Raw genomic sequence first — 10701 nt, 5'->3', positions numbered from 1 at the left:
GGATCAAGGAAGATTTATAATAAAATAAACATTCTCAATATACTTAAAAAAAAACTTTGTGGGGTGTATTTAGTTGTTTCTTTTTTTTATATACTTGCGATGACCTCTTCTACATGAAGATATGGACAGTTGTAGTGGAAGCATCAATATTTCTAGTAGGTTACCCACAGTTCTGTGCTCCTCACGCCAAAAACTCACCGTAACAGACCGTTTCATTGGCTAATCCTCACATCATCCAGAACGTGGGTTATTATATAACAATTCTTCCAGATCCTAGTGTACATATAGTAAAACAAAAAGACAAAAAAAAGTAAAACGAAATTGTGAAAAATAAAAAAAGGAACCGAAATAGGGTCTGTGTTTTAATCAGATTGGTCTGAGATAATTTAAAGGGACAATAACACTCTTGCTGGCTTGAAAGCTCCAGAAAATAAATAATATCTCTATCTAAGTACTAGATGTTTAAGTGTCCTACCTGTTGTGTAAATTATCCATTACATCCTATTTTACTTGTCCAGAGTGTTCGAAAATATTTTTAAATCGAAGTTTCATTTGAAAAGGTTTACGTTAGACGTTTCAAACCATTATGTTGAATTTTTCAAAATTTTTAAATAAGGTGTGTTAAGATGAAATTTGTATCATCAATTAATTGAAATATTCTGAAATAGTACAATTTGTTGACCAGAATAAAGATTGGGACATATTATTCAGTTACAACAAGAGTGGTATTGGGCCTTTAACACCTATCTGTATGAATATTGTATGCTGCTAGAAATTGTGTGTACCGTTCTCTTGCACGATCAAATATTATCTTATCTTAAATATAGCAGGGATGGTTTTTAAATTAGATAGTGGGAAGGTTCGGACACCCCCTCGATCTTATAGGCTTATTGTGTACAGGTAATTGTTCTTTTGGTTTAGGGGGGGTTGGGTGGCTGAATGGTTATAGTGCGCGCGCTGTATCGTAAAGCCTGTCATTGAGTCAACTGGCTTGGTTTCGAATCCCCGGTTGTACGTGACAAGGAGTAGGGTCGTCTGTCCAACCTAGTGGGTTTTCTCCAGGTCCTCCGGTTTCCTCCCACTGGCTAAAGACCCCTACGCGCAAGCGAATTATTGAAATAACATTAAACCATATGTTAGTCCCGAAATGACCTAGTTTGTGTCGAGTGGACGTTAAACCCCATTTCTCTCTCTCTCTCTTTTGGTTTAGGGAGTTGCATTGGCCCAGTGAGTACACAATGAAATGAAATGAGGTTTAGTGTCCTACTGTTCTTCTCAGACTGGATTAATGAAGACGGGCATACATCATACAGTGTGCTATGAGGGAAATTTTGCCTTGACAGCAGCACAATGGTCTACTCTAAGGATTGTTTGGATATGCAGACTTGCCCATGTTCAGTTATAGTGCCCCTGAAAACTTGAGAGCCAACTTTCAAGAAGCTGTATGTAGGTTTATAGCGTATATTGGTTGCCTGGCAGTATTTTTACAAGTTTCAATAGACTGCTTGAATGAATATATTGGTTGGCTGACAACTGTTTTAGTTGTTTTTTTTCCAGACAATAATTTGATAAATAGTGTTTTTTTCCAGACAATAATTTGATAAATAGTGGGTTTTTTTTATCTCATGGGTAAAATATTTCAATAGAAACAGAGAGAGAGAGAAAGAAGTAGTGTTTAAATGTCCACTCCTACTCGACACAAATTACATTATGTGGGATTAACATTTTATTCCTATAACTTGGGTTAGCAGTGGGAAGAAAGAGAAGAACCCATGAGGTTGGACAGGCAACTGCCACTGGACCCAATAACTGAGAGGGAGAGAGTGATGCGTTTTAACGTCCACTTGACACAAACTAGGTCATTTCGGGACTGACATATGGTTCAATCTTATTTCAATAATTTGCTTGCGCATAGGGGTCTTTAGCAGTGGGAGGAAACCGGAGCACCCGGAGAACAACCACGAGAATGGACAGGCGACCCTACTCCTTGTCACGTACAACTGTGGAATCGAAACCCCGCCAGTTGACTCAATGACAGAATGTATGATACAGCGCGCCCATGCTAACCATTCGGCTATCCCCCCCCCTCAATAACCGAACTAACTATCTAAAGCATATGCATTACCATTTGCCCACCCCCCACCCTCAGTTTAAATAGGCTATTGGTAGGTGTATAACGTATATTGATTTTTTCTTTCGGACATTAGGCCTAATTGTCCCCCGCCTTTCGAAGAAAGCAGGGGACTATTAAAATGGGTTCGTCCGTCTGTCCGTCTGTCCGTCTGTCTGTCCGTCACACTTTTTGGGACACAATAACTCTCTTCCTAATTGAGCTAGAATGTTCAAACTTAGTGTATGTGTTTATTAGGTCAATGCCTTGATGGAGTTCGAAGATGAGCATTTTCCGCTTAGGGTAAGCAGAGATAAGCAATTTGATTGGTTGATGCTTTGGGACACGATAACTCTCTTCCTAATTGGGCTAGAATGTTCAAACTTGGTGTATGTGTTGATTAGGTCAATGCCTTGATGGAGTTCGAAGATGAGCATTTTCCGCTTAGGGTAAGCAGAGATAAGCAATTTGATTGGTTGATGCTTTGGGACACGATAACTTTTAATTGAGCTAGAATGTTCAAACTTGGTGTATGTGTTTATTAGGTCAATGCCTTGATGGAGTTCGAAGATGAGCATTTTCCGCTTAGGGTAAGCAGAGATAAGCAATTTGATTGGTTGATACTTTGGGGCACGATAACTCTCTTCCTAATTGAGCTAGAATGTTCAAACTTGGTGTATGTGTTGATCAGGTCAATGCCTTGATGGAGTTCGAAGATGAGCATTTTCCGCTTAGGGTAAGCAGAGATAAGCAATTTGATTAGATGAGCATTTTCCGCTTAGGGTAAGCAGAGATAAGCAATTTGATTGGTTGATACTTTGGGGCACGATAACTCTCTTCCTAATTGAGCTAGAATGTTCAAACTTGGTGTATGTGTTGATTAGGTCAATGCCTTGATGGAGTTCGAAGATGAGCATTTTCCGCTTAGGGTAAGCAGAGATAAGCAATTTGATTAGATGAGCATTTTCCGCTTAGGGTAAGCAGAGATAAGCAATTTGATTGGTTGATACTTTGGGGCACGATAACTCTCTTCCTAATTGAGCTAGAATGTTCAAACTTGGTGTATGTGTTAATTAGGTCAATGCCTTGTTTAATATATGTTATTTTTTTTATCTTATAGTCCATCAGTGTCAATAAATTGATGACAAATTTATTGATATTTGGAATTCAAACCTGTAGTCATACAATGAGCTGATATTTAACACCTGGAATTTATCCAATCAAAGATGTCCTTAGAAAAATCAAACAGCCTATCATCTTCCACGAGTGTTACTATCGATGGACAGGCAACAACGCCAGATGTCTGTGATTTACCCAAAGTCAGAATACGAAATTCAAATATTAACAGGGAGGACGAAGTAACGACAGACGCATTGCACAACAGTGTCGCTCGTTCTGAAGGATTCGAAGGATCTGCCATCTTTATTCACAAGCCAGAAAATGAGATTGAAGCTCATCGAATCTCCAATAATTACCTGGTGAGTAAAGTAAACTTTAGTTTTATGTTTAAAATGGCTGCATGCAGGGACAGCCATTTCAGGGGGGCAGAGGCAGCCATTTCAGGGGGGCAGAGGCAGCCATTTCAGGGAGGCAGAGGCAGCAATTTCAGGGGGACAGAAGCAGCAATTCCAGGGAGGCAGAGAGAGCCATTTCAAGAGGACCAAAGCAGCCATTCCAGGAGGCAGAGGCAGCCATTTCAGGGGGGGGGGCAGAAGCAGCCATTTCAGGGGGGCAGAGGCAGCCATTTCAGTTGGGCAGAGGCAGCCATTTCAGGAATGGGGGGAGGGGACAGAGACAGCCATTTCAGGGAGGCATAGGCAGCCATGCCAGGTGGGCATCCATTGAAAGAATGAAATTAAATTAAGTTTTTTTTAAATATTATTGCTGTTAACAATGTTGTACAACCTGCTGCCCTACTTGATTTCAATAAACATTTTTGACATATTATTTAAAATGTCCTTTCTAACATTTCTGTGTACAAGACCTCCTATACATGTACCTGAGTTTTGGGGAGGTTACAATTATGGAGTTGATCCTTACATTTTCCAATGTGGTTTCCCCTTGTCAGTGGTGCAGGACAGAGGACCTGGCAAGTACAGTGTCTAGTCATTCTGATGGTACAAAAATCTTAGGTCCCATGAACGTTTTGGTGTGCTTGTAACAGTTGGAAGACAATAAGAGTAGGCTGTAGCGCCGCTATCCAGGCAAAATTTTACTCATACTACATACATGTAGCAAACTGTATGGAGTATACCTGTATTCATTAACCATGTCAGTGCAGAAAAAGTAGAAAGTTGAACTCCATTTAATTTTATTTGAATAGATATTGATTTACAGAAATGTTTAAAGAGAGATAGCCGTACTATTGACTGTATTGATTGTTTTTATAGTTTGGATTTAAGAAATGGAAGAGTCATGTGACAACACGTCCCCTGTCGTCCCGATCTGAGATCGTACAGGACCTGTACACAGACGGAGATGTGGATAAATATAAAACTAAAAAAGGTTATTATTAATTTTATTTTTTACCATGATCTCACTGATTACATAAACATAAATATAAAACAGTGATATATCCATAAATAAATAAAAAGTTATCAGTTGTCTCAATTTATACCATCTCAGTGACAAATCCATAAATATGAAAAGATTATCGTTAAACCACATTTCATTCATTCATTTAAAAGATGCATTGTCCCGAAAGTATTTATCGAGTGGTTATTTCCAATAAAAGTATGACGAATCTGGTATATATATATATATATATATATATATATATGGAAAGTATGGACACCCAATCTTACTAGAAAAATACTAGATTACCTGAGAAACGGCCTTGGGGCATGCACTTAGCAAAAATGTAAGGGTATCACTAACTGGTAACCCGATAGTTGTCTGCCAGCTTGACTGGTTAGACGGTTTCGGGAACATTGAGGGGCGACAGCGTACAAAAGATACTGCAATTAAACGGCGGAAAAAGTTGACAGAAATTAATTAACAATTTACTTAGGCCTCAATATGTATGGCAAATAGACAGTAATTAATAAGTAATGAAAAATACATTCTGAAAAATGGACCCTCCCACAATGACGTAAGGTGACAGATATGGTGTCTTAACAACAGTTTATTTATAGCTATAGGTATCTCTTGGCGAAATCAAAGTTTTGAGAGGATTTTGAAGCAACATCTAGATAGATTAATTAGTTTGAATATGTTTTTAGTCAACATACATGTATGTCATCAAATCACCCAGTTTGTACACTGGGAATGTATCTTTAACTCTATTCATTACCTTAATATATATATTAAAGATACATTCCCAGTGTACAATCATGGTACAATTTCAGGATATATTAAAGATACAATTTGTAAGGTTTAGATAAAGAGCTGGCCATCCTTGCTATAATAGTTCGAAATATAGATAATGTAAAATGAATAATTTGAAAATTTCATTCAAAGTACTCTATTTTGAACGAAGATATTAGCCTTTGAAGGTTTGACAAGACATGTGCAATAATTTCAACCACTGTACTGGTTGTTCGAGCTAAGGCTCGCACTTCCATTTTTAAATTAAATCAAAATATGGCTGAATTGTTCTAAATCTGATGCCATCGAGAGTTGATTATAGTCTTGTCATGTTGATAGATATTTAATTAATAATTTAGATAACATTTCATACCTAAAGAAAGACCTGCAATAGGCAGATTTAGAATTCGCTTTTGCATAATGTCTGTTTAATTTATATTTACAGTTACCACAGTGAATGTGGCCAATGTTTTATATGCTGTATTTATTGGATGGTGGATTGCGCTGTTATATTTACTGGTAGCGGGGCTCATGTTTGTCACGTACATCGGTATACCACATGCCATCTTCTGCTGGAGATTGGCCCAGTACTTCTTTTGGCCGTTTGGTAAATTTCTTCATCAGGTAAACTTGATCTTTGTTAATTCCTAGCCCTTGCTTGCTTCTAACTGGGGCGTTGGATGGCCGAATGGTTAGCACGTGCACGCTGTATCACATAGTCTGTCATTGAGTCAACTGGTGGGGTTTCGATTCCCCGGTTGTACGTGTCAAGGAGTAGGGTTGCCTGTCGAACCTCGTACAAGTGAATTACTGAAATAAAAAATTGAACCATGTGTTAGTCCCGAAATGACCTAGTTTGTGTCGAATTGACATTAAACTCCATTTCTCTCTCTCTCTGCTTCTAACTATTTCAGTTAAATTTAGGTGTGATGATTGTCTGTTTTTCTTTCTGTAAGCTTGTTTACGGTTTTAGCAGGCAGCGGGCCATATTTAACATAGCTTGCGGTGTAATTACTGCGTGTAACTATACTCTAACCACTGATCTATAAATAGCCCAGTAATCAGAACAAGGTGACAGGTTGCATAAGAGATTGTCTAGATCTCATTTTAAAGGAAATGAAATGAAATGGGGTTTAACGTCCTACTGTTCTGCTCCTAACCTGGGCTAATGAAGACAGGCATATGTCATACAGTGTGCTATGAGGGAAATTTTGCCTGGGCAGCAGCGCTACGGCCTACTATTATATCGAATTCCAACTGCCAAGGGATCTTTTACGTGCACGCCAATGTGTACACAGGACCTCAGTTTTTCATCCCACCCGAACGACTAGACAGCTGTCCTTGTCAGGCCCTCCGTCCTGCATCACTGACAAGGGGGAACCACGCCGGAAAATCGGGATGAACTTTCTCGGCCAATGCAGGGATCGAACACCCGACCTCCAGGCTAGCGAGCCAGCCTCTTACCCACTTAGCCACATGATCCCCTAATTTTAAAGGAACTATTCCAGATATTATTTAATTCAGTGTACAGGAGATTTCCTTAAGATCGGATTACAGTGGCATACATGCCTCCCCACCCTCAGGCAAAGTGGACCCCAGAAATTTGGGCAATAATTACATCCCTGAACATTGAACAGATGAAAATGAAATTATTCACCTCAGAAATGAATTCCTCTATTTAACAGATACACCCGATCCCTCTGCACGCTGTAGCTCATGTCAGTTACGAATATAATCCTGAAGAGGGACACGTTGAGCCGACAGAACGAACAAACTTGGTGCGAGTCAACGATATCAAAGCCTCAGAAGAACGAGAAAAAATTGTCACTAATTATTGGGTGAGTAGATTGTGTATATTCTGAAACTAGTACGACTCCTTCTAGGACTGAGTCAGTTGAATATTTAAGGACTTCTGTGATTCAGGCAATTGGAGGCAGAGTAGATTCAGGTGGCTTCAGGCGATCTCCATATGATTTAAAAAACACAGATTCTATTTCATTTCATTTTTTATAGTTCAAAATTTTGTGTCACTTGTCTTTACTACACTAGGATCTGGAAGAGTTGTTATATAACTCGCGTTTTGGATGATTGAGGGATTAACCAATGAAATGGTCTGTTACAGCAAGTTCTTGGCATGAGTTGCAAGAACTGTGGGTAAACCACTAGAAACATCAATGCTGATTGGTTGATCAAATGGCTGACATCATAGGTTCAAAATCTGCTCTTATGACCTCTGACGCGATCTTCCACTATAAGCGGTCAGATCTTCTTATAGTAGGTCATCGAAAGTATAAAACAACAAAATCAAATATAGATCTGTATTTTAATCAGACTGAGGCGATCTGTGACTGAGGCGATCTGTGACTGAGGCGAGGCGATCTGTGACTGAGGCGATCTGTGACTGAGGCGATCTTGGGAGCCACAGTTTCATGTGGTGTTGGATAATCTGTGACAGAGGCATAGTTTCATGTGGTTTCGGGCAAACTGTGACTGAGGCAGTCTAAGGAGACATAGTTTCATGTAGTTTCGGGCAATCTGAGACTGAGGCAGTCTAGGGAACCACAGTTTCATGTGGTTTCGGGCAAACTGTGACTGAGGCAGTCTAGGGAGACATAGTTTCGTGTGGTTTTGGGCAATATGTGACTGAGATGGTCTAGGGAGCCATAGTTTCATGTAGTTTCGGGCAATCTGTGACTGAGGCGATCTAGGGAGCTGTGGTTTCAGGCGATATTGGGCAATTGGTGACTGAGGCAGTCTTGGGAGTAGTAGTGTTGGGTAGTTTGACAAATAAGCTTCGTAGCTCAATGTAAAAAGTAAAAAAAAAACATGAATTTGCTCGAATTTTATTCAGAGAAACAGGGTAGCCAGTATTTATGAGGTGTGAAGGGATTATTTAAAGTAATTTTGTTCAGGGAAAAGAGGTAGCCTGTATTTAAATATATCATGTGTTAAAGGAATAAATGGTTCCGTGCTATTTAAGGTAATTATTTATTTTGCAGAAACGTCCACAGACTTACCTATGGTTGATACTAGGTGTACCAATATTAGTTATATCACATGGTCTTATATGTTTTATTACTTGGATGTTTGTCGTTTCCATACCAACAGCAAAGGTAAATATTTATTTGTATGTTGATTATTACTTGTAATCAATCAACACCTAAAACCATCTTGCGATTATTTGATCTATTGGAGCCCCAGAAGGTTATATATCTATTCGAGCCCCAGGAAGTTATATATCTATTCGAGCCCAAGTAGGTTATATATCTATTTGAGCACAGGAGGTTAAATATATAAGCCTAAGGAGGTTATGTATCTATTTTAGTCAGGAAGTCATATACTTGTTAGGGAATTAGATAGGAGATTATATACCTGTTAGGGAGCTAGCCTAAGGAGGTTATATATCTGTTCAAGCCCAAGGAGGTTATATATCCATTTGAGCACAAGAAGGTTATATATCTATTCGAGCCCAAGGAGGTTATATATCTATTCGAATACAGGAGGTCATATATCTATTCGAGCACAGGAGGTTATATATCTATTCGAGCACAGGAGGTTATATATCTATTCAAACCCTGGGAGGTTATATATCTGTTTGAGCCCCAGGAGGTTATATATCTTTTCAAGCCCCAGGAGGTTATATATCTATTCAAGCCCCAGGAGGTTATATATCTATTCAAGCCTAAGGAGATTATATATCTATTTGAACCCCAAGAGGTTATATAGCTATTCGAACCCTCGGAGGTTATATATCTATTCAAGCCCAAGGAGGTTATATATCTATTTGAGCCCCAGGAGGTTATATATCTATTCGAGCCCAAGGATGTTATATAGCTATTCGGACCCTAGGAGGTTATGTATCTATTTGAGTCCCAGGAGGTTATATATCTATTCTAGCTCTAGGAGGTTATATACCTATTCAAGCCCCAGGAGGTTATATATCTATTCCAGCCCCAGTAGGTTATATATCTATTTTAGTCAGGAAGTTATTTACTTGTTAGGGAATTAGATAGGAGATTATATACCTGTTAGGGAGCTAGATATGGGATTATTTAACTGTTAGGGAACTAGAAGATTAAATACCTATTAGGGAGCTAGTAGATTATATACCTGTTAGGGAGCCAGGGGACTATTTACATATTAGGGAGCTAGAAGGTTATTTACTTGATTGGGGGTCAGCTAGTTGATTTACCTGTTAGAGTGCTAGGAGGCAAATAAGGTAACTATAGGTTGATGTTTGATATATGTATATATCTAGCTGTTTACCTGTATCATATGCTGTGTAACATAGAAAATACCTGTATAATATATTTCAGGTGAATCTAAAAGCTATCAAAAAGATTATATTTTTACCACCAGAACAAGTATTGGTGAATTCCACAGCTTTTGTTGAGGTGGTATGTATAATTCTTCTTCTCATTTATTATGGATTAGGTTTGATGTCTTGGTATGATTTAATATACTCATTTCATTTCTTGTGATAATGCCTCTTTATAAAGAACCAGATATATAGATATATATATATATATATATATATATATATATATATTTTGTAATATTGCAGGATCCTGGTCGACTACACAGTGAAATAATACTATACACACATCAATCTGTTAATGTATATTATTATAAATTTACTATTGATGGTGTTAATGTCATCCTTGTTAGTATCCTTTATCAAATATCTCACAACACTTAATCAAATATCTCACAGCACTTTATCAAATATCTCACAACACTTTATCAAATATATCACAACACATTATCAAATATCTCACAACACATTATCAAATATTTCACGGCACTTTATCAAATATTTCACGGCACTTTATCAAGTATCTCACAGCTCTTTATCAGTTATCTCATAACACTTTATCAAATATCCCACATTATAAGATGTCCCACACCACATCAAATATCTCACAACACATCAAATATCTCACAATACATTATAGAATATCTCATATCACACAGAATATCTCACAACACTTTATTAAATATCTCAGAACCCTTTATCAAATATCTCACAACACATTATCAAATATATCACAGAACATTATCAGATATCTCACAGCACTTTATCAATTAGCTCACAGTACTTTATCAAATATCTCACAGTACTTTATCAAATATCTCACAACACTTTATCAGATACCTCACAACCCTATATCAATTAGCTCACAGTATTTTATAAAATAAAATAAAGCCAAATACGAACAATCCAAACCATTAGACAAAATTCCTAAAAAACAGTATAGACAAAATAGTGTAATCAGCAAATGGAA

This window comes from Patella vulgata, chromosome 8 (genome assembly GCF_932274485.2).
Source record: "Patella vulgata chromosome 8, xgPatVulg1.2, whole genome shotgun sequence".
NCBI classification, from domain to species: Eukaryota; Metazoa; Mollusca; class Gastropoda; family Patellidae; genus Patella; species Patella vulgata.
Note: the sequence above shows the minus strand (reverse complement) of the source record.